General features: G+C 42.1%; 1 protein-coding gene across 9 annotated transcripts in view; it reads right to left on the reverse strand.

Annotated features, from left to right (window-relative positions):
- Positions 1–24,815, reverse strand: part of LOC124003597 (forkhead box protein P1-B-like) — a 247,620-nt gene that overhangs the window by 129,473 nt on the left and 93,332 nt on the right. For all 9 annotated transcript variants that reach the window (XM_046311984.1, XM_046311980.1, XM_046311979.1 and 6 more), the window contains one exon: positions 20,379–20,445. The gene's annotated coding sequence lies outside the window, so the exon portion shown is untranslated. The remainder of the gene's footprint in view (positions 1–20,378; positions 20,446–24,815) is intronic.

Consider the following 24,815-nt stretch of genomic DNA (forward strand, 5'->3'; position numbering starts at 1 on the left):
CATTTTCAACTCTAACTCTATAGTTTTGTCACAAAAATGTTTGCGTTAAATAGCAAATGGGCCTACTCTGATCTTGGCACATGCCAACAGCTCGCAGATACAGTACAAATAAGCTGTGCGGGTAAGCTAGTCTACATGATGAAATTATTATGGATAAGAGCGAGAATATTTGTATTTGTCAAACGGTAGTCATGCATCGATCATCAAGTCACCAGAATAAGACCCTCGATATTTATTGGAAAGGAGCATTAAGTTCATAGTGTGCACTTTCAACAGCCTGTGAAGTTCATATGTAGCCTAATAAATTGCATGGTTTACCACCATATCATTGCGTGACTCCAAGTTTCCTTCTATGTGATGGTTATTATATCAGTATTTGCGCATAAAGTAGTTTCCACTGACCTTTGCTCTCATAATGTTACCGACACAAAAAATATCCCACCATGTTAACAAATTATCTGTCAGCATTTATAAGTTCCTGTTTCCATCAGAGCTGTCGGGATTTTTTTAAATACGGTATGACTTTACTCGCATTAAAATTGTGGATGGAAACGTGGTTAGTTATGTGCAACTTTTGTGCTCTTGAAGGAAGCAATCACTCCCCCTTTTCTGACCAATATTTGCTATAACCGGGCTACTAACTCATTAACTAGCAAAGAATTTTAAAAAAAATGTGCTCTGCCGTCTCAAATGTGCACCTAGGCTACTCTCGGTAAATCGTAGCTGTTTAAAGCTAGAAAATACCTTTTTGTAAAGTTCAATCTCGTGCATCTCTGGGCGGGCTGGTAATTGTTCTACGTGGGACTGCTCCAGGAGCTGCGCAGCCGCACACCCCGCACAGCTTAGTGGGATCATTGGCCCAGAGTGCAACAGATTGCAACTTTGAACATTTTACAAATAATTAATCTCAATGCCCTCAAATGAGCCAATATGCCGCTACTTAATTCTATGAGATGAGTTAAAAATCAATGCAATTGTGTGGGAAAATGCTGAAAAGCTGTTTTTTTTACGTTAACTACACAACATCCAAGCAAGCACATTCGTTAATGGCCTCTTCCAACTCATTGGATAAGTTATGGGTGGCCATTAACCAATCAGGACAAAGGACCAAATACATTTTGGCACCCCAATCATTGCTTCTGGCATGGGAGTGGTCAGACCTCTGACCCCTGACTCCTCCCACTGCTTCCTCAGGTGCCATGTCTCTTAGATGTTACCGTGCTGGGTTGTGCCTAACAAGCGTGTCATTATTTTAAAAGCCATAGTTCTCCAGAGAGTACACAGAGGGTTAAAAAGGAGGGGTTAAATTAAGCAGTTAAATTGAAGGTAAAGGGCGGCAGGCTAAATACCAAAATACCTTGTATGAATCTCAGAGCTTTAATGGAATCAGGCTTTAACAACTATTTTTCGTTAAATACAGCCCATGTCAGGAGGATGCGTCCCACTCGTAAAGCAGTGAAATGACAATGTACAGTGGCACTAATACAAGCACATAGTTCATCATGACACTCTCTGCAATTCCCAACTGATTAGGGGTCCTTATGTTGGAGGTCTGATTTATGCTGTCATTTCTTCTCACCGATCCTGCATCAATGAATCTTAATGAATTGGTAAATAAGGGTGAAGATTACACTCTGTGACACCGACACACACATTGCTCCCCCTCAATGCTAGAGATGTATGTAGCCAATTAGAGAGTAACAAAGAAAAATTGGCTAGCAGAAAAATAATATTCTTTATGGTAACAAAATGGAAAAGCATTCTCGCTGAAGTGCAATTGTATTGTCAGTGTTAACTCCATAAAATATTTAACCCCCCCACTTCAAAATACAAAGGAGCTGCTGTGTTGGATCTGGACATGATGCTTTCAGGGAAAGAGAAAAGGAAAGTTTTCTAAATGTGAGGGAGGTTGTGCAGCATAGCGGCATGGTTTCCTAGACCACAAGTAACATAGTAAATGTAAATCCAGGACAATCAAATGAGTATGATATATTCAGTTTGGTATGGTGACATGACAGAAGGTTGGTTAAGGTCAAAACAAAAGAAGGGTGGTTGTATAATGCGAACGTTTAGCAACCCAAAGGTTGCATGTTAGAATCTCATCACGGACAACTTTAGCAATTTAGCTAATTAGTAACTTTTCAACTACTTAACAAATTAGCTAACCCTTCCCCTAACCTTAACCCTTTAATCTAACTCCTAACCCTAACCTTAACTTTAACCTTAACCCTAACCCCTAGCTAGGCACCTAGCCCGGGTTAGCGTTAGGCACCTAGCCCAGGTTAGCGTTAACCACCTAGCCACCTAGCTAATGTTAGGCACAACATTTTTTAATTAGTTTTCATATCATTTGTATTGCAAATTCGTAACATACCATACGAAAAGGATGATGGACATCCACAAATTAATACAAACCATACGAAACTCAATACATCATACAAAACAGAGGGAGACAGATTTACATTTGCTATGTTACGTCTACCTCTGAGTCCAGGTTGAGCACAGGAATTCTTCTCTGAAATGAGCCAGAGACCTTGGCATTGACAATCCCCTGGCTGATCTGTTTGATCAGCATAAATACACCTCTGTGTGACAAACATGTTTACACTCACAGAGCAAAAAGCACACAATGACACCATGAGCTGCTGCTTCTCTAATGAAGACACCAAACTGCTATCAACAATTAGCTATGAAGTGATTCTGTGAAAACTTTCTCCATTGATATATTTAATAATAATAAGGTATTTCCCAAGTGTTTTCCCTTCAGGGAAAGATTTGCATACCCCTTGATAAGGACATGAACAACATGTACTGTGCACCTGCCACCATTTGCCATTAATGCGTGATTATACCATTATCTAAATGAACATTCTGTATGATAAAGGTAAAGTGCAGTTTGACTTCATAGTCAGAAAAGAAGAATATCAAAATACAATCAACTCTTTGAAGAGACCTATTATCAACACGTTACTGGAAAGCCTGGAAAGTTTATTTGGGGGGTGGAGGATTAAAACATCCGAAAAATATGAACATGGGGTATGAGTGGCACAAATATATTTTTGTAGGACTACAAAGAGTGAAAAGCACTTCTACATATTAATCCAAATTTCTTAAAGGAACTCTTAGAGCGGTAATGAGCTCTTTTATGTATTATATATTGTGACTGGATTTAGAGTGAGGAAGCGTCTCCACATCAAACAGGCTGGCCTGCTATTAAGCACAGGGCTGAGAGATGCTGCTGCTGCTGCTATGTGAAAAGGAGTGGAAAATTAAAGCTGAAGCAGAGAAAGAGCTTAATTTACTGGCATGTACAGTATGCAAATGAGATTACTCTCAGCTTAACTGCATCATTTATGTCCATAATAACAGCATCATCATTACGGGGCTCAATATTAAATTACACCGTAATTAGCATATCAAAGTGATTGGGTAAAGTTGAAAACAAATACCCAATTTTGTTAATGAACATCTGTAATCACCATGTAGACTCTCAATGAAAACATCCAAAACAAATATGTGTTTTGGAGAAGGGGAGGAAGATCCCTCCCAGGTGACAGGTCTGTGTGTCGGGCGGTGGGGGGGTGTAGAATGGGTGGGGGTCTTACCTGGTTGGCTCCACACATTCAGGTTACATTTCCCAAACCCTGTGTGATCAAAGATGCAATTTCCCACACTTGCCACTCATCAATAATATACTCGTCACTTCACAGCTGATTCAGAGAATGGGCTGCAGCTCAAGGCTTAGTGAAAACTCTTCCATTTTCCAAAAAACCTTCACTATCACTGTGAGTCGCGCGCGCGCACACACACACACACGCACACGCACACGCACACGCACACGCACACACACACACACACACACACACACACACACACACACACACACACACACACACACACACACACACACACACACACACACAGGTTTAACCATTGCCTCTCCAATCCCCCAGCCACAACTGAGCGATGCCTAGCACTTCCTCAGGTCTCTGACAAATCATGCAAATCTTATTTATGTGCCCATGTCTGGAGGCAGAAGGCAGTCTGCGTGTCATATTTCTCCTGTTTGATCCACCACTTTTATACTTTCACGTCCCAACATGATTGATTTCATTCAGAATTTATGACGCACTACGTTTCAAACGTAAGTCAATCTCACCTCTTTCTGCCCCCTTTTGCCTTTCTCAATCTATCCAACAAAAGAGGTAGCAGGCTAGTGATGTCCACTCTCAGAAGAATAACTCTTCAAAATGTAAAGAAGTGGCATTTTATTTCATTCACTGAGGAATCCATTACAGGCCATATTCCTTGGAAGTATGTAAATGATGTGCCTTTCAAGGTAGAGCTATGGCAAATCCACTCCATCAGCTAATGACGCCGCTCATTACATGCAGAAAGGATGGCTAATGAAGGCTCGGCGGCTGGGCCGGCCGTTCCCTCGCCCAGCGTAAAGCCCTATGAAATGCTAATATCTCACTTCTAATTAAAGGATACTAAGTCCAAATGCACCTTCACGGCTAGTAGCCGGCAACATACATTTGATTTTTCAACACTACACAACACCCAAAGATGTGCCCGAGCAACATTCGATTAATTCATATTTAATACCCCAACTATTCCTCAGCTTTCTCTCTCTCTCTCTAGTAGAAGCTTCATATTGAGAGCAGGCACATTATTATCCTTTGTGAGGCTACATTTTTGCTGGTGCACTCACTGTAACACACACACACGCTGCCTTTAAGCACGTGTCATAGAGAAAAAGGTCATTATGAAAAAAACGAATAAAATAAGAAAACACACCAGTATCGGCTCTTCACCTGTATGTATACATTTACGATGTTTACATATCGTTGGCTGTAAATATGTTTATAAGAAAACATGCGGCCATGATCAAAAACTGACCTTGAAGAACCTCCTCACAGAGTTCATTAACGTCAGACAGGACTGGCTTCATCTTCCCTGACATAAAAAATGTATATATATTTTTTAATATAAATGTTTTATAAACATCAATTTTGTGAACTACAATACATCAAATACAAGAAATCAACAAGGAAGTACATTCAAATAGGTGTGTAATTATTTATAAATATGGCATAAAATATGGCATAAAATGTAGTTGCAACAATGCGTCAATAACAACAATGAAATATTTAAAAACATTATCACACGTAAGCGAATTACTTTTTTTCTCCTGATAAACTCCAGATAAATGTCCGGAACCTAGTTGAACCAGCGACCTTAAAGGGATACTTCGGGATTTTGGCAATGGGGCCCTTTATCTAAATCCCCAGAGTCAGGTGAACTTCTGGATACCATTTTTATGTCTCTGTGTCCAGTATAAAGGAAGTTAGAGGTAGTTTGGCAAGCCAATTCTAACTAGTGTTAGCATGCTAGCAGATACCATAGACTTCATGTCATTGCGCCAACACTAGCCAGCAATTGCGCTAGCGCTAGTTAGCAACTTCCTTCAAACTGCACGCTCACGCCCAGGTTTTGTTGAAATGAATTGGAGTGTCTCACGCTCTGCAAAGGTTTTGCGGCTGATGTGGCAGGACAGTGAGACAGATTTTTCTGCTTCTTCCCTGTTGTTCAATTAAGAAACCGACAAGTTATGGCATTTCTAAGTGTAAACAACTATTTTCCAATTTTCGGCAAGTGATCATAACCTTCGGGCAACCAAATAATACTGCTGACTTGGCTGATGGGAAAGTGCCTTTGATACCATAATCAGAGTTATCTAATCAGGCTACATAATGCAGTTGTAAACTCCTGGCACTATAAGGAGGTTGAAAACTCTGTCAAACTGCAGCAACCTTATACTCTACTTGCACATCTTCATATAAATTATATTTTAAAACTAGACTAACTACCGGTTTTCCATTACATAGACACATAGACAACTGTGATTAGACAAAAAAACTAACAGGGGTGAGCTTGCTACAGTTGAAATCGGAAGTTTACATACACCTTAGCCAAACACATTTCAACTTAGTTTTTCACAATTCCTGACATTTAATCCTAGTAAAAATTCCGTCTTATTTCAGTTAGGATCACAATTTTATTTGAAGAATGTGAAATGTCAGAATAATAGTAGAGAGAATGAATTATTTCAACTTTTATTTCTTTCATCACATTTCCAGTGGGTCAGAAGTTTACATACACTCAATTAGTATTTGGTAGCACTGCTATTAAACTGTTTAACCTGGGTCAAATGTTTCGGGTAGCCTTCCACAAGCTTCCCACAATAAGTTGGGTGAATTTTGGCCCATTCCTCCTGACAGAGCTGGTGTAACTGAGTCAGGTTTGTGGACCTCCTTTTTCAGTTCTGCCCATAAAATACCTTGACTTTGTTGTCCTTAAGCCATTTTGCCATAATTTTGGAAGTATGCTTGGGGTCATTGCCCATTTGGAAGACCCATTTGCGACCAAGCTTTAACTTTAACTGATGTCTTGAGATGCACCCCCACAACACGATGCTGCCACTCCCGTGCTTCTCGGTTGGGATGGTGTTCTTCGGCTTGCAAGCCACCCCCTTTTTCCTACAAACATAACGAGGGTCATTATGACCAAACAGTTCTATTTTTATTTCGTCAGACCAGAGGACATTTCTCCAAAAAGTACAATCTTTTTCCCCATGTGCGGTTGCAAACCGTTGTCTGGCTTTTTGTATGGTGGTTTTGGAGCAGTGGCTTCTTTTGCTGAGCGGCCTTTCAGGTTATGTCGATATAGGACTTGTTTTACTGTGGATATAGATCATTTTGTACCTGTTTCCTCCAGCATCTTGGCTGATTTTTTATTTATTTTCCCATGATGTCACGCAGAGGCACTGAGTTTGAAGGTAGGCCTTGAAATACATCCACAGGTACACCACCAATTGACTCAAATTAGGTCAATTAGCCTATCAGAAGCTTCTAAAGCCATGACATCATTTTCGGGAATTTTCCAAGCTGTTTAAGGGCACAGTCAACTTAGTGTATGTAACTTCTGACCAACTGGAATTGTGATACAGTGAGTTATAAGTGAAATAATCTGCCTGTAAACAATTGTTGGAACAATGACTTGTGTCATGCACAAAGTAGATGTCCTAACTGACTTGCCAAAACTATAGTTTGTTTACAAGAAATTTGTGGAGTGGTTGAAAAACAAGTTTGTAAACTTCCGACTTTAACTGTATATGCAGGGTTGTATCATGCCTAAATTAAAAAGTTACATGTGCATTAACGCAGTCAAGACTATGTCATCACTATTTCTTGAAAAAAAGGCCTCCGTAGCCTAGCCAACCAAAGTTTGAAAATAAACCAATTTGATCACATTCACCAAAAAATGTGCTTATGCTATAAATATGTAATGTTAGAGCTTTGTTTTCCCTGGCCAGATGGGACGGGTGTATAGGTAGGCTACAGTTGATCAGACTGATACAGCATGTCAGGTATCTAATGTTTAGATGTAGGCTGCTACAACATTTCTCGAAACGTACAGTTTTTGTTTGTGTCTGTCGAGAGTGAACAAGTTATTTTCCTGTTAGCTAAAATGATAACGGAGGAAAGTGGAGAGCGTGCTCTGCGAATTCGATGATTCTAATTGGTCAAGACACACACAACCTGCAGGACTTTGTTAACAAGGACATAGGCTGTTAAGGGACAGTTTGATATTTAATGCACTCCTCTCCCCAACATTAAATATATTGTCACACGCCCCTCCTGTTGTACTGTAAAGAAAGGGGTGCACCCTCCCACCTCGAAATAATGTATAAGAACACAAATAACAATACCTGTAGCGACCCTGTGTTTATAAACCTGGATATCGACTTTGCCACTTCAGAATGCTTTTGTTGCACAGTCGACGACAATCAGGGCCACGGGCCAGAAGGTTGAGGGTTTGCCGACCACCACAGACGAGCTCACTCTCCCTGCCTGTTTCATTAGACCTACACTACAATCAGAGCCTGCTGCAGACAATCAGGGCCACGGGCCAGAAGGTTGAGGGTTTGCCGACCACCACAGACGAGCTCACTCTCCCTGCCTGTTTCATTAGACCTACACTACAATCAGAGCCTGCTGCAGACAGTCAGGGCTACGGGCCAGAAGGTTGAGGGTTTGCCGACCACCACAGACGAGCTCACTCTCCCTGCCTGTTTCATTAGACCTACACTACAATCAGAGCCTGCTGCAGACAATCAGGGCCACGGGCCAGAAGGTTGAGGGTTTGCCGACCACCACAGACGAGCTCACTCTCCCTGCCTGTTTCATTAGACCTACACTACAATCAGAGCCTGCTGCAGACAATCAGGGCCACGGGCCAGAAGGTTGAGGGTTTGCCGACCACCACAGACGAGCTCACTCTCCCTGCCTGTTTCATTAGACCTACACTACAATCAGAGCCTGCTGCAGACAATCAGGGCTACGGGCCAGAAGGTTGAGGGTTTGCCGACCACCACAGACGAGCTCACTCTCCCTGCCTGTTTCATTAGACCTACACTACAATCAGAGCCTGCTGCAGACAATCAGGGCCACGGGCCAGAAGGTTGAGGGTTTGCCGACCACCACAGACGAGCTCACTCTCCCTGCCTGTTTCATTAGACCTACACTACAATCAGAGCCTGCTGCAGACAGTCAGGGCTACGGGCCAGAAGGTTGAGGGTTTGCCGACCACCACAGACGAGCTCACTCTCCCTGCCTGTTTCATTAGACCTACACTACAATCAGAGCCTGCTGCAGACAATCAGGGCCACGGGCCAGAAGGTTGAGGGTTTGCCGACCACCACAGACGAGCTCACTCTCCCTGCCTGTTTCATTAGACCTACACTACAATCAGAGCCTGCTGCAGACAATCAGGGCCACGGGCCAGAAGGTTGAGGGTTTGCCGACCACCACAGACGAGCTCACTCTCCCTGCCTGTTTCATTAGACCTACACTACAATCAGAGCCTGCTGCAGACAATCAGGGCCACGGGCCAGAAGGTTGAGGGTTTGCCGACCACCACAGACGAGCTCACTCTCCCTGCCTGTTTCATTAGACCTACACTACAATCAGAGCCTGCTGCAGACAATCAGGGCTACGGGCCAGAAGGTTGAGGGTTTGCCGACCACCACAGACGAGCTCACTCTCCCTGCCTGTTTCATTAGACCTACACTACAATCAGAGCCTGCTGCAGACAATCAGGGCTACGGGCCAGAAGGTTGAGGGTTTGCCGACCACCACAGACGAGCTCACTCTCCCTGCCTGTTTCATTAGACCTACACTACAATCAGAGCCTGCTGCAGACAATCAGGGCTACGGGCCAGAAGGTTGAGGGTTTGCCGACCACCACAGACGAGCTCACTCTCCCTGCCTGTTTCATTAGACCTACACTACAATCAGAGCCTGCTGCAGACAATCAGGGCTACGGGCCAGAAGGTTGAGGGTTTGCCGACCACCACAGACGAGCTCACTCTCCCTGCCTGTTTCATTAGACCTACACTACAATCAGAGCCTGCTGCAGACAATCAGGGCCACGGGCCAGAAGGTTGAGGGTTTGCCGACCACCACAGACGAGCTCACTCTCCCTGCCTGTTTCATTAGACCTACACTACAATCAGAGCCTGCTGCAGACAATCAGGGCTACGGGCCAGAAGGTTGAGGGTTTGCCGACCACCACAGACGAGCTCACTCTCCCTGCCTGTTTCATTAGACCTACACTACAATCAGAGCCTGCTGCAGACAATCAGCTAGGTGGAAATCAGAATTTCTAAATGATGATGCTATATTTATAATTATATAAATATATGCAAGACATTTTCCACCAACATGTTTCTGTGCCAATGCACCACAACCAATAAGCAAAGCATACCAACTTTGGGCACTTCAACTTCATGGTTTGTGTTTTCAAAACCACAATCTGCACAGTTTTGAATGAACGTGCGCAGGTAGCCTACAGTAGCCTTCACAATCAAATTCAAAGATTGTGACTGGTTGTGTTAATGCCACACATAAAAGGTCATACATTTTAAAAGTAAAATTACAAATATTTAGGATATATTGAAGAGTAACGTTCTAGGTGCGCAAGGAATAGTCGCTGGGATGGGAAATGAGGCAGAGCACACATTAAACTTTCCTGAATAACTGGGCCTGTTGAGAGCATATGTGGCCACATTATTATAGGACGACTTGTGAGAATGATGATCCGCAACAGACAGTGCATTTCAGTATCAGAACATAAAATACAGCCAGACAGGCCTGCTACTATGCCTTTTAATACCTTATAAACTGTGGAGAGTAGACCCCCAACTGATCCAAATGGAATTAATGGAATTAAATATTCAAATCACACAGCTTTTATGGCATTATTCAAATGACATTTTCACTGCAGTTTACAGCCTAGAGTAGACTTTTGTACTTACTTGAAAACAATAATGCAATTATTCATTGCAAAGTGGTGTTGTAGGCTAGTCTAGGTAGGATAATTGTATTGTCCCTAAACAAGATCGATAGCTTTTGAGCTGCAGGTCTCATGTAATTCACTGTTCTTTCATCCACAATGACGAAGCTGGCCTCTACGCTTTGAAAATTGGTTCTGCTCTGAATAATTGTGTGTGGTATAATTGGTAGGTAGTTGCAGATCTGGACAAACAATCCACCTACCACTATTGTCACTATGAATGGTGAATAGAGGGCAGGATAGACAGACTGGTAGACTATATTGACCTGTGGTATAGTTTGTGCGAGGAAAAGCGCAGTGCTTAAGGGACGTACCAAAACACCTTGATATAGGGGACCCGCATCCAACAGGATGGAAAAAATGATATAGTTAAACCTGCAAAAGGGCGATTGTAAACCAGGGAAAGAAACGCTCTACCCTCCCCTGTGCCCAATAAAAAAACACACAACCCCAAAGCAAAACATTTGTTCGTTTTAGACAACCCTCCCCTATATACTTCTCATAATACTGGACCAATCACACTGAACAATGAAATATATACACAGTGAGGTGAACATAATAGAGGTAGTAACACCGCTTGTTACCACCACAGACACTGAGGGTAAACCCAAGGTAACAACCCACTACCTTCATAAATCAGACCAGGTGATTATGGTTTACATCTTGAAATAACATTGTTCATTTCATTTTGAAAATTCTGTTTAAAATCATGTGCAGACATAGAAACTTTCAAACAAGTTAGTCTATATAATGATTCTGAAATTGCCAATTGCCGCTTGGAATGTACAGATTCCAAATATCTGTTTTATATACTTGTTCTTTTAACTTCAATGTATTTTAAAGGCCCACTCCACTTTGGTCTTCCTAAACGTAAGGAACAAGATAGCAAAAAGAGGGAAATGCATGCATTTAAATGTCAATGTTAAGAATATATCACAACATCTGTTTGATCCCGGCCCAAGTATTTTTCCAAGGGTTCTTATGCTCTATCCCTGTTTAAATCATGGAAGCTGACCTTCAACATTCCACATATCATCAAAGGACACAGATAATGTTGGGCAAATATCATAAAACGTGAGGATTATAGGATTGAGGTGAGGCTGCCAACATCTTCAACCAACCAGGGAAAAGAAAGCCATGCATCTGAAAGCATAGGCTGGTTTAACCTACCACCTAACCCACCAATGGAATAAGCTAATTCCTACCTATAGGGTACAGGTCTGGGAGGACGGCACACAACAAAGGAAAGGATTCTCAATGTCCTCTTTGGAGAGCTGAGAGACAGGTATCAGTCAAAGCCTATTTTGACAGAACCATTGACACTTAAACACATTCAACACAGTCCAAAGACAAGAAAAAAACACTCTAAACAAGAATAAAGATATGTTGTTGTACCTCAGGACTCAAACCATATGCGGAGTGAGGTGATCTCAGTGGAGAATAAGAAGGCTGGGGTTGGGGCAGGGAGTGGGGCAGGGGCTGGGGTAGGATTTGGGCAGGGGCTAGGGTTGGGGCAGGAGTTGGGGCTGGGGCTGGGGTTGGGGAAGGGGTTGGGGCAGGGGCTAGGGAAGAGGTTGGGGAAGGACCTACTGCTGTATTGGCATCTGCTCTGCTCAGCAGCAGAGACAAAAGACACTAAACACATCACTCTTATCCCCGATAAATAACTAAACAAGGCAAACAGAGACAGATCAGTCAAGCTCCAAACAGCTAACACAGAGACAGGGAAAGAGATGGATAGAAAGATAGACAGAGTCATAAAGAGAGATAGAGAGAGCTAGCACAAGAGAGTGTAGGGGAGACAGGCTGGCGGGGGGATAGTGAGAGGGCACAGCGATGGGTAACAGGAGAAAGTGGATAAATATCACAGAGTAGCCTGAGCCAAGCACCATGGAAGGTTGAGTATTGCAAGGCTGTGAAAGCTGGGCATTTTTGCAGAGCTGTGACATTTGTTTCTTATTGTCTAAGTGGCAGTTAAAAGCGTCTCCCTGCGAGGGCCCCTCGGGTCTGTGCTGGGCTGGGCTGCTTTAACAGGGAGGTAACCATATTAGGACGTGTATGGCAAAGTAAACAATAACATAGTTGCAAAGAGATGGACATTTTTTAGCTAATGGTGTTTGTCATTCCTGTTTTCAGGGCTCTGTATGGTCCTGTACTTTTACTGCTAGACCAGGGAGACTTTATTTATGAAAACAACATAGGAGCCAAGACTGAAACCAGTGCAAATCCCAATAAATAAATATATGTTTAAAAATGTCTCCACCTTTCTTGTTGGATTGCATTAAATAAACTCCCATCTTGAATGAAAAAGCTTTCCACTCCCTCTCAAAAAAGTGTTCTGCTTCATGAGCGTCTTTTAACTGTCTAAATTTAATTCAACATTTTAAATATTTTAACATTCTAATTTATTTGACGATCCAACAAGGGGAACAAGAGGAAAACCTAATTGGCAAAGATGTATGACGTGAATTAGAGCAGTTTGGCAAACTTCCAGTCGAATTAAATCAAAAAGGAATATGATTTAATATGTCTAGGTTGGAGGGTTCCATTTCTCACTAATCAAAACAGCATGTAGTGCTATTTGAATGTAATGTAACACTCATTCTACTTTCGGTTTCAGTGGTCACTTGTTCTCCTCTCCTTTTACTCAGAGTCACGGCTCTGGTTATTGCTCTATCTTCTCGGGGTTAAAGAGAAGGCATGGCCACAGTCTGGAAAACAATACCCATACTGAAGCCCATGCTTTCTCAATCCATTCATGGTATCCCACTGCTACCTCAACAAGGGCCAAGTTACTCAAGTGTTTGTTTGTAGCCAACACCCAACACCTAACACCCAAGCCCAGCCAAACCAAGTCTTGCATCCCAGATGTCCCAGGCTTACTAAGACATTGCGGCTGTTGAAAGTGTCTAGACAACCCTAGTCTAACAGTTCAGCGAGCACAAGCAACCAAAATGTAACATCTAACTGCAACGCCATACATTCAGTGCAACAAAAACATAACTTCTTCCATATGCTCTTTTTCCACATTTTGTTACATTACAGCCTTATACTAAAATGGATGAATTAATGTTTTCTTATTCAATCAACACACAGTACCCCATAATGACAAACGAAAACAGGTTTTTAGACATTTTTGCAAATGTACTTCAAATAAAAACCAGAAATACCTTGTAAACATAATTATTCAGACGCTTTGCTATGAGACTCGAAATTGAGCTCAGGTCACTCTGACAGAGCTCCAGAGTTCCTCTGTGGAGATGGGAGGAACTTCCAGATGGACAACCACCTCTGCAACTAATCAGTCCTTTATGGTAGAGCGGCCAGATGGAAGCCACTCCTCAGTAAAAGGCACATGACAGGTCGCTTGGAGTTTTCCTAAAGGCACCTAAATGACTCTCAGACCATGAGAAACAACATTCTCTGGTCTGATGAAACCAAGATTGAACTCTTTGGCCTGTATTCCAAGTGTCACGTCTGGAGGAAACCTGGCACCATACCTACAAGGTAAGCATGGTGGTGGCAGTATCATGCTGTGGGGATGTTCTTCAGCGGCAGGGACTGGGAAACAAGTCAGGATTGAAGGAAAGATGAACGGAGCAATGTACAGAGAGAACCTTGATGAAAACCTGCTCCAGAACGCTCAGGACCTCAGACTGGGGCGATGGTTCACCTTCCAACAGAACAACAACCCTAAGCACACAGCCAAGACAACGCAGGAGTGGCTTCGGGACAAGTCTCTGAATGTCCTTGAGTACCATATCAATATGGTAGTTGCTGGCCTTGACCCTCTCCCCAAAAAAAGTTATAGGTAGTAATTTTGATGATTAATACAATTTCACATTTTGAAGCGGGAAGAGCAGGCCAAAGTCAAAGCCTTCAGGAGATTTGACACATTCTTTCACTTTTGTGATTTTCTTTTCATGTCTCTGTAAGACAACTCATCTGCGGATGGAATTTGCTTACTGCTGTCGCCTCAGTCAATCTCACACAAAGATTCTGTCATGTTACACGTCTGCACCTGGTAGCAGCTTGACATCAAAGGCCTTCACTCTCCCAGACAGTGCTGAATTTATACATCCATCAATATGTTCCAAACCACGAAAAATAAAAATATGTCTGTGTGATGCTGATAGAAAAATAGATTGAAACTTGCCAAACACACTTTCCCCCAAAAGGTATTTTAAGTAGCTTCAAGATAACACATTGGTGATAACACTATCAGTACAAACCTTTCTACTTTACAAGATAATTCACATGAAAGCACAGGAAATGACAAGAGAAAAGAATGTTGCTCTATTCTCTATGAAATACTTCATTCTGAATAAAGCATACATTTACCTATGTAACCTGTTTAGCCAGACAATAAAGAGCCTAGATACAGTATCTCCCAAAGCCCATTCTGATAGGAGCTGCTGTGCTGTGACTGGGGATAGAGAGAAGACAGTGTTTAGTAGGTGCTGACATATCCTGTGATCTAGATAAACTGGAACAAATAAAACCCAGTCTTGCTTTTTATGTTGGTCTCCATTGAAATGTCTTTGTACCTATCATGATAACATTTCATTTTCCAACAGCTAGACTAGAGAAGCCACCTCGCAGCTATTTTGCCTGTCACTGTTTTTAACTACTGCAGCCAAGCACTGAGAGTAGATTACAGTAGTTAGAGAACATGAACAGCACTGTGACAAAACTGCTACTGGCATAAACGTTTAACTTTCTTGTTAGCAATCTCCCCCATGTGGCACTTTAGCAACAGCAAGTTGTTTATTATGTTCGGAGCTCGGCAAAAGCGATTAAAGAAACTCTTTAAGAATCAAAGTGTTATAAATGCATGGAAACACAGCCAGCTGTAAATGCCACAGAATTAGAAGCTTACCAACCCTAATACCCGTATGGCAATTTTCAGCTTGATGCTGATATAAATAAATTACTTTTTAAAGTAAGCAATAAATGCAGTCAAGAGAACTATTATGTGAGCTTTCTTCTTCCCAACACAAATCTATATGCAACCTTTCTTTGGCCGGTGAAACAAGTGAGCTGAGAGTCGGGAAGCAAGTACAGGGAGTGAGTGTTTTAGTAAATAAACAAAACAATAACCACGAAACACAAACATGAAACAGAGTCAATAACACCTCAGGAAAGAACCAGATATAGGGAAGATAATCAAGGAGGTGATGGAGTCCAGGAAGTTGTCATGAGGCGCTTGACTATGGTGACAGGTGTGCGGGATAATCAGCAGCCTGATGACCTAGAGGCCAGAGAGGGAGTATACGTGACAATACCACCTCCCTTGTTCCAGCCGCAGGACGCCAACAAAGGGGACGAACCCGGGGATCAGCAGAGGACTGAAGCGCGGGAACCTGTCGAGCTGGCTGGGGCACCGGAACCTGTCGAGCCAGCTGGGGCGCCGGAACCTGACTGACCGACTGAGGCAGGGGAACCTGGCGATCCGGCTGAGGCATGAGCCTGACCAGCCGGTGGAAGCAGGGGAGCCTGGCGATCCGGCGGAGGCAAGAAAGCCCGACGAGACGGCGGAGGCAGGGGAGCCTGGCAATTTGGCAGGGGAGCCTGGCGATCTGGCTGAGGTATAAGAGCCTGAAGCGGCTCCCGACCCGACGTCATTTACACTGACACAAAAAAAAAATATATAAAAAAACACTCCCTGATGCTTCCCTTAGGTGAGGTGTTATTCTGTAACGAGTGCGCTGAGAGTCGGGAAGCAAGTGCAGGAAGTGAGTGTTTTAATAAATAAACAAAACAATAACCACGAAACACAAACAATGCACTGACATGAAACAGAGTCAATAACATCTGAGGAAAGAACCAAAGGGAGTGACAGATATAGGGAAGATCATCAAGGAGGTGATGGAGACCAGGTGAGTCTCATGAGGCGCTGGTGCGCTTGACGATGGTAACAGAGGTGTGGGATAATCAGCAGCCTAATGACCTATAGGCCGGAGAGGGAGTATACGTGACAGCCGGACTCATGAATTCACTTTTTATCCTTAATACTCCTATAAAAAGCTGTAGATTAGCATAGTAACTTGACTGTGATCTTCAAAGCCACTCAAAATAACAGCAGCGTAGCGAGTAATACGAGCAAGCAACCGTTGGCATGATATGTTCTTCCTTCTGTTTGAATATGAAATTCAAATGAAGTTCAAACGGAGACAAGTGCATTTAAAAGGAATCTACAGTGCCTTGCGAAAGTATTCGGCCCCCTTGAACTTTGCGACCTTTTGCCACATTTCAGGCTCCAAACATAAAGATATAAAACTGTATTTTTTTTGTGAAGTATCAACAACAAGTGGGACACAATCATGAAGTGGAACGACATTTTTTGGATATTTAAAACTTTTTTAACAAATCAAAAACTGAAAAATTGGGCGTGCAAAATTATTCAGCCCCTTTACTTTCAGTGCAGTAAACTCTCTCCAGAAGTTCAGTGAGGATCTCTGAATGATCCAATGTTGACCTAAATGACTAATGATGATAAATAAAATCCACCTGTGTGTAATCAAGTCTCCATATAAATGCACTGGCACTGTGATAGTCTCAGAGGTCCGTTAAAAGCGCAGAGAGCATCATGAAGAACAAGGAACACACCAGGCAGGTCCGAGATACTGTTGTGAAGAAGTTTAAAGCCGGATTTGGATACAAAAAGATTTCCCAAGCTTTAAACATCCCAAGGAGCACTGTGCAAGCAATAATATTGAAATGGAAGGAGTATCAGACCACTGCAAATCTACCAAGACCTGGCCGTCCCTCTAAACATTCAGCTCATACAAGGAGAAGACTGATCAGAGATGCAGCCAAGAGGCCCATGATCACTCTGGATGAACTGCAGAGATCTACAGCTGAGGTGGGAGACTCTGTCCATAGGACAACAATCAGTCGTATATTGCACAAATCTGGCCTTTATGGAAGAGTGGCAAGAAGAAAGCCATTTCTTAAAGATATCCATAAAAAGTGTTGTTTAAAGTTTGCCACAAGCCAACTGGGAGACACACCAAACATGTGGAAGAAGGTGCTCTGGTCAGATGAAACCAAAATTGAACTTTTTGGCAACAATGCAAAACGTTATGTTTGGCGTAAAAGCAACACAGCTCATCACCCTGAACACACCATCCCCATTGTCAAACATGGTGGTGGCAGCATCATGGTTTGGGCCTGCTTTTCTTCAGCAGGGACAGGGAAGATGGTTAAAATTGATGGGAAGATGGACAGAGCCAAATACAGGACCTTTCTGGAAGAAAACCTGATGGAGTCTGCAAAAAACCTGAGACTGGGACGGAGATTTGTCTTCCAACAAGACAATGATCCAAAACATAAAGCAAAATCTACAATGGAATGGTTCAAAAAATAAACATATCCAGGTGTTAGAATGGCCAAGTCAAAGTCCAGACCTGAATCCAATCGAGAATCTGTGGAAAGAACTGAAAACTGCTGTTCACAAATGCTCTCCATCCAACCTCACTGAGCTCGAGCTGTTTTGCAAGGAGGAATGGGAAAAAAATTTCAGTCTCTTGATGTGCAAAACTGATAGAGACATACCCCAAGCGACTTACAGCTGTAATCACAGCAAAAGGTGGCGCTACAAAGTATTAACTTAAGGGGGCTGAATAATTTTGCACGCCCAATTTTTGATTTGTTAAAAAAGTTTGAAATAACCAATAAATGTCATTCCACTTCATGATAGTGTCCCCCTAGTTGTTGATTATTCACAAAAAAATACAGTTTTATATCTTTATGTTTAAAGTCTGAAATATGGCAAAAGATCGCAAAGTTCAAGGGGGCCGAATACTTTCGCAAGGCACTGTAAATAGAAACACATACTGATGTTCTGAGGGAGAACTTCTTCCTGGAATAGGCATTTGTCTGTTGACTTAAGCATCACCAACATATGAGTAAATTGGAAGAGAAACTAAAGCCTGTATAGTGCATTATATGAACCTACAGATGTAGGATCTTAATCTGACCTATATTGTCACAGTAAAATAAACCTGCAGCAACAGGATATTAATGTTTAGTCCATAATATTGCTTGTTCGGTGGTTAGGCTATTAGCTGGCCAAAAGTAGGCTACATGAAAAGTGTAATACTGTAAAACATGTATAACCGTGTGTTAGTGTGGGTTTTCAGTTAATTTATGTATATCACGAAGCTCATCTGCATTTCTTGCAAATTTTCAGCAACAAAAGAGTGATCAAATTAATATCCTACAACTGTAGCATCATTCAGCACAATGATAATTAAACTATCTGGCCAAGAGCCATCCTTACTGAAATCCAACCCTTTGTCAGGCTGCTTTAGTTCATAATCCCTTTAACAAATAAAGAAAATATGAGCATGTGCAAACATACATACATGAGCACTAACAAACACTTACACAACTGTACAATCACACAATGCATACCGTTTCTCAAAATAACAATGCATACCGTTTTCAACTCCATTGCATCTCAAAATGCCTTTAAAGACTGAAGCATGGTAATCCTATAAACTGCCACAGGGATTTCTGCATTAGCAAAGCAATCAAAATCGCATTGGAAAGTTGTGTAAATAATTCGGCTGATTTTGGCACATTAACATTAATTACACAATAATTTGAAAGATTTAAGTCCTGATCTTACATCTGGAGAAAACAGCTGTGCTGTGGGCCTAGAGAGGACCTGCTTCAGAAGACTACACAGAGAATGCACTCAGGTACATTTTTCACCCTTCAACCCACAGTTGCCTTTTTTTCCAAATGGTGAAGTGATTGAGTGAATTCAAACAGAGACGAGTATATGGCTGTTTAGCACGCTGGAATGATAGCACAGGCAGGGGAAACACAACACACTTCCTGCTCTGATCAACCCACACAAATGAAAGAGTTATGAATCCCCTCTGAACTGAACACAGGAACATTTCCAACCGTTGATGAACCTATTCTGTTATCTCTCAATTTCCACAAATACAAAAAGCCTTCAATCTCATTTTCTTAACTTCGTCACTCACACCCTGAAGGACAATTAAGACCCCTCAATTCTATGTAGTGTTGGCCTATATTGATTAGTGACAACATAATATTATCGAGGTAGTTTGGCATCTCCCTGTTAAGAGTCTATGGGAGTAAACCTGCAGGGGTTTGTGCCCCTGCCGTTAGCTGTGAGCTGAGGGGCTGGGATGTTAAAGCCCATCACTGTCTACAGGGCTCTGAGAGACAGAACACAGACACACTGCTCCTCTGAAGCCTAGAGCTCCTGACGTGTTAACACCCCCACCTCTCCCCACTGGATCACTCAAGCCTGCCTGCTTACATCCTGGGGCCCCAGCACATTTAGATACGGAGAAGGGTGTGAGGAGCACACACACACACATACATACACAAACACACATAAAGAACCACACTGATCCACCAAGAGATGGAGATTCCAACGGCTAAATAACCAGTAGATATGTAACCATGTATTAATCTACTGTTTATTAAGAGGAACTTTGACCCTATATCATGACAGAGGCACAGTGTTGAGGGGAAATGAGGGGGAGAAGAGAAAATCCATGCCAATAACCCTTCTAGGTAAAATGCCCCTCGGGGAGACCATAAACCTTAACTACTACATGTACCTACCTGTACTTGCACGCTAAAATATGTTCTCTCTACAGGCAGAAGTCCACTACACACAACAGACCTCTTCTGCTACAGAACAAACTGTGCTGTATAACATCAACTACAATAAATCATACATAGATTCATCACACAGTAGCATGATCATGATGAGATATTTCAACACTTACAGTCTGTCTGTGTGTACATTTTCAGGTGTTTGATAGTGAACTTTCGGAGCAAGGTTTTAGTTTCAACAAACGTACAACCAAGGCAACCGGACTGCATCAGGTTATTTATTAAGCCAATCCGATACAACATTCACCCTCACACTGAGATTGGAGTCTAATGAATAATCGTGTGTTTACCTTCTACAATGACTTGCTCGTTTAAAGCAATCTTCAGTTCCAGCGTAGTGACTTCAGCCTCCTTGCCCTGCAGACAGAGGACATGGGAATTAGAGGTTGTTATTGAATAATCACTGCAACTAACTACAGCATTTGCCATCAGCAATCACCAAAACAGAATCGCTGAAAGAAAAACAGACAAAATCTATGTTTATTAATAATACTGCTTGCAGTATGAGCCCGCTCAACAGGATTGATCACAATTACACAAATATTGGGTATGGGTAACACACTTCTTCCTGGAATGGGTAACACACATATTAAGAAATAGTACATTTTTGTATTTCTTTCCTGATGTTTTTGTTTGTCTTTCCTTTTAATGGTGTCAGCAATCTTTCTTTGGACATTTATCAAGCATTGACATACAGTGCCTTTGGAAAGACTTCAGATCCTCCCTTATTACGTTACAGTCTTATTCTAAAATACACTAATTGATTGTCCACCTGTGGCTAATTTAATTGATTCAACATGATTTGGAAAGGCACACCTGTCTATATAAGGTCCCACAGTTGACAGTGCATGTCAGAGCAAAAACCCAGCCATGAGGTCGAAGGAATTGTCCGTAGAGCTCCGAGACAAGATTGTGTCGAGGCACAGATCTGGGGAAGGGTACCAACACATTTCTGCAGAATTGAAGGTCCCCAAGAACACAGTGGCCTCCATCATTCTTAAATGGAAGAAGTTTGGAACCACCAAGACTCTTCCTAGAGCTTGCCACCCAGCCAAACTGAGCAATCGGGGGAGAAGGGCCTTGGTCAAGGAGGTGACCAAGAACCCGATGGTCACTCGGACAGAGCTCCAGAGTTCCTATTTGGAGATGGGAGGAACTTCCAGAAGGACAACTATCTCTGCAGCACTCCACAAATCAGTCCATTATGGTAGAGTGGGTAGACGGATGACACTCCTCAGTAAAAGGCACATGACAGCCCACTTGGAGTTTGCCAAAAGGCACCTAAAGGACTCAGACTATGAGAAACAAGATTTTCTGGTCTGATGAAACCAACAGTGAACTCTTTGGCCTGAATGCCAAGCCTCACGTTTGGAGGAAACCTGGCACCATCCCTACGGTGAAGCACGGTGGTGGCAGCATCATGCTGTGAAAGATTTTCAGTGGCAGGGACTGAGAGACGAGTCAGGATCGAGGGAAAGATGAACGGGGCGGCAGGGTAGCCTAGTGGTTAGAGCATTGGACTAGTAACCGAAAGGTTGCAAGTTCATATCCACGGGGTGACAAGGTACAAATCTGTCGTTCTGCAACTGAACAGGCAGAACGAGCAAAGTACAGAGAGATGGAGCAAAGTACAGAGAGATCCTTGATGAAAACCTCCAGAGTGCTCAGGACATCAGACTGGGACAAAGGTTCACGTTCCAACAGGACAATGACCCAAAGCACACAGCCAAGACAATGCAGGAGTGGCTTCAGGACAATTCTCTGAATGTCCTTGAGTGGCCCAGCCTGAGCCCGGACCTGATTGAATATCTCTGGAAAGACCTGAATATAGCTGTACAGCAACACTCCCCATTCAACCTGACAGAGCTTGAGAAGATCAGCAGAGAAGAATGGGAGAAACGCCCCAAATACAAGTGTGCCAAGCTTATAGTGTCATACGCAAGAAGACTCAAGTCTATAATCGCTGCCAAAGGTGCTTCAACAAAGTACTGAGTAAAGCGTCTGAATACTTATGTAAATGTGATATTTCCGTTTTTTTTTTCTAAATTACAAATGTGTCATTATAGGGTATTGTGTGTAGATTGATGAGGGAGAAAAAAAACAATTAAATACATTAACGTAACAAAATGTGGAAAAAGTCAAGGGGTCTGAATACTTACCGAGTGCACAGAGTATACTAGTGCATGTACATAGCTATCCTAGCCTTATTGTCTACCACATCTCCTCATTTCCATCGGGTTGATCAGCACAATCATTCACTATACCGTAGCCGTTGAGGACGATAAGACTAACAATGAAGTTGTTAAAAGAAAATGAAAGTTAATTTTTTTAAATTCCTTGCGCCAGATGCCGCTATCAGAAAAATGTCAAAGATGACTCCACCTGGTGGAAGAGCAAACCTGTCTTTCTAGACTCAGGAGCACACTAGCTGTTCAGCATGCACTGTGTGCACTGTAAACTGAGCACTCAACCCCCCCCCCCAAAAAAATACATCAAATCTTATTTTTATGGTAAACGGAAAAGTGACTATGGGGCAATATCTCAGAAGCATTTGAATAAAAGCATTAAAGCATATCCAAATATGAAAAAATACCAACTCTCTCACATTGTTCTTTTGTACAGTTTACATTTGGCAGTCAAAGCTGTGGCCAGGCATTTGTGGAGCTCCAAAGTGTTTATCTAAAGCAGACTGTGCCTAGATAAAACACATGAGCCTGAACCTTGCCCAGTTACAGCATTAATTATCTGGTAAATGCCCTTGTTGAAAACACTAGTCAACATTAAACTCACTTTGAACTTGACGAGGGTCGAAAATCATACAAAATGGACTGTTCCCACACCACTCTCGTATTATTCTGATTCATTAGACTTCAATTAACATATCATCAATGACATGGTAAATCAATAGCGACTAATGACAGATATTTTCAGTTTCAAACTACTAAACATCGTTAATCCCTATCACCTGAAAAGGCCCAGGGAACTAAATGAGTTTACCCAATGCATAACATCCATTTAGTTAAATGTTCCATCACTTTAATGACGGAAAATGTGTATTGGAGGGAAAAAAGAAACAACAAAACTATGATAGCAGCTGTGATGGTGCTTTTTGTCCCTCTGTGCAATACAATGCACATCTTGTAATACCTAAATAGATAATTGTGTCAATTTAAAACTGCACGTGGCAGTAATAGTAGTGTTTGGAGCGGTGGGGTACAGTGAACCCATGGTGTGGATAAACAACAGCATGCTGCTTTGCCCAGTTGGATTTGTAGAGCCCATCACACACTCCCACATTGAGATTTCAGGGAACAGAATAACTCTTGGTTGAGATGATTAGCCACCCAGGTGTTTTATGTGCACACGCAGTGAGAACATGAATCAAAACGCAACAATTTCCTAAGACAAAAGAGAGTCGAAGAGCATCTGACAATGCTTGCTGCCAAAGTGTTGAAAAGATGGCTAGGTATTTTGTGTGAAGTGGTAAAACAGTTGAACAACAAAAGTGTTCATCAAGGGAGTTACAGTATTAGCCCTATCATATCCGCTGGAAAGACACAGAGAGATACAGTATTAGCCCTATCATATCCGCTGGAAAGACACAGAGAGATACAGTATTAGCCCTATCATATCCGCTGGAAAGACACAGAGAGATACAGTATTAGCCCTATCATATCCGCTGGAAAGACACAGAGAGATACAGTATTAGCCCTATCATATCCGCTGGAAAGACACAGAGAGATACAGTATTAGCCCTATCATATCCGCTGGAAAGACACAGAGAGATACAGTATTAGCCCTATCATATCCGCTGGAAAGACACAGAGAGATACAGTATTAGCCCTATCATATCCGCTGGAAAGACACAGAGAGATACAGTATTAGCCCTATCATATCCGCTGGAAAGACACAGAGAGATACAGTATTAGCCCTATCATATCCGCTGGAAAGACACAGAGAGATACAGTATTAGCCCTATCATATCCGCTGGAAAGACACAGAGAGATACAGTATTAGCCCTATCATATCCGCTGGAAAGACACAGAGAGATACAGTATTAGCCCTATCATATCCGCTGGAAAGACACAGAGAGATACAGTATTAGCCCTATCATATCCGCTGGAAAGACACAGAGAGATACAGTATTAGCCCTATCATATCCGCTGGAAAGACACAGAGAGATACAGTATTAGCCCTATCATATCCGCTGGAAAGACACAGAGAGATACAGTATTAGCCCTATCATATCCGCTGGAAAGACACAGAGAGATACAGACACAGAAAAACTGAGATGATTCAAAAGCATATGTTCCTACATTGTATGTTGTGCTGTACCAACAATTAAGAATTATCATCATCATCATCTACATGAACATAATTGTTGCCTCTGTGATGTAATAATAAATACACTGCATTATTGTTGCCTCTGTGATGTAATTAATAAATACACTGTATTATTCTTGTCTCTGTGATGTAATAATAAATACACTGTATTATTGTTGTCTCTGTGATGTAATAATAAATACACTTTATTATTGTTGTCTCTGTGATGTAATAATAAATACACTGTATTATTCTTGTCTCTGTGATGTAATAATAAATACACTGCATTATTGTTGCCTCTGTGATGTAATAATAAATACACTGTATTATTGTTGTCTCTGTGATGTAATAATAAATACACTGTATTATTGTTGTCTCTGTGATGTAATAATAAATACACTGTA

The sequence above is a fragment of the Oncorhynchus gorbuscha genome, linkage group LG18, assembly GCF_021184085.1.
Source record: "Oncorhynchus gorbuscha isolate QuinsamMale2020 ecotype Even-year linkage group LG18, OgorEven_v1.0, whole genome shotgun sequence".
Lineage (NCBI taxonomy): Eukaryota > Metazoa > Chordata > Actinopteri > Salmoniformes > Salmonidae > Oncorhynchus > Oncorhynchus gorbuscha.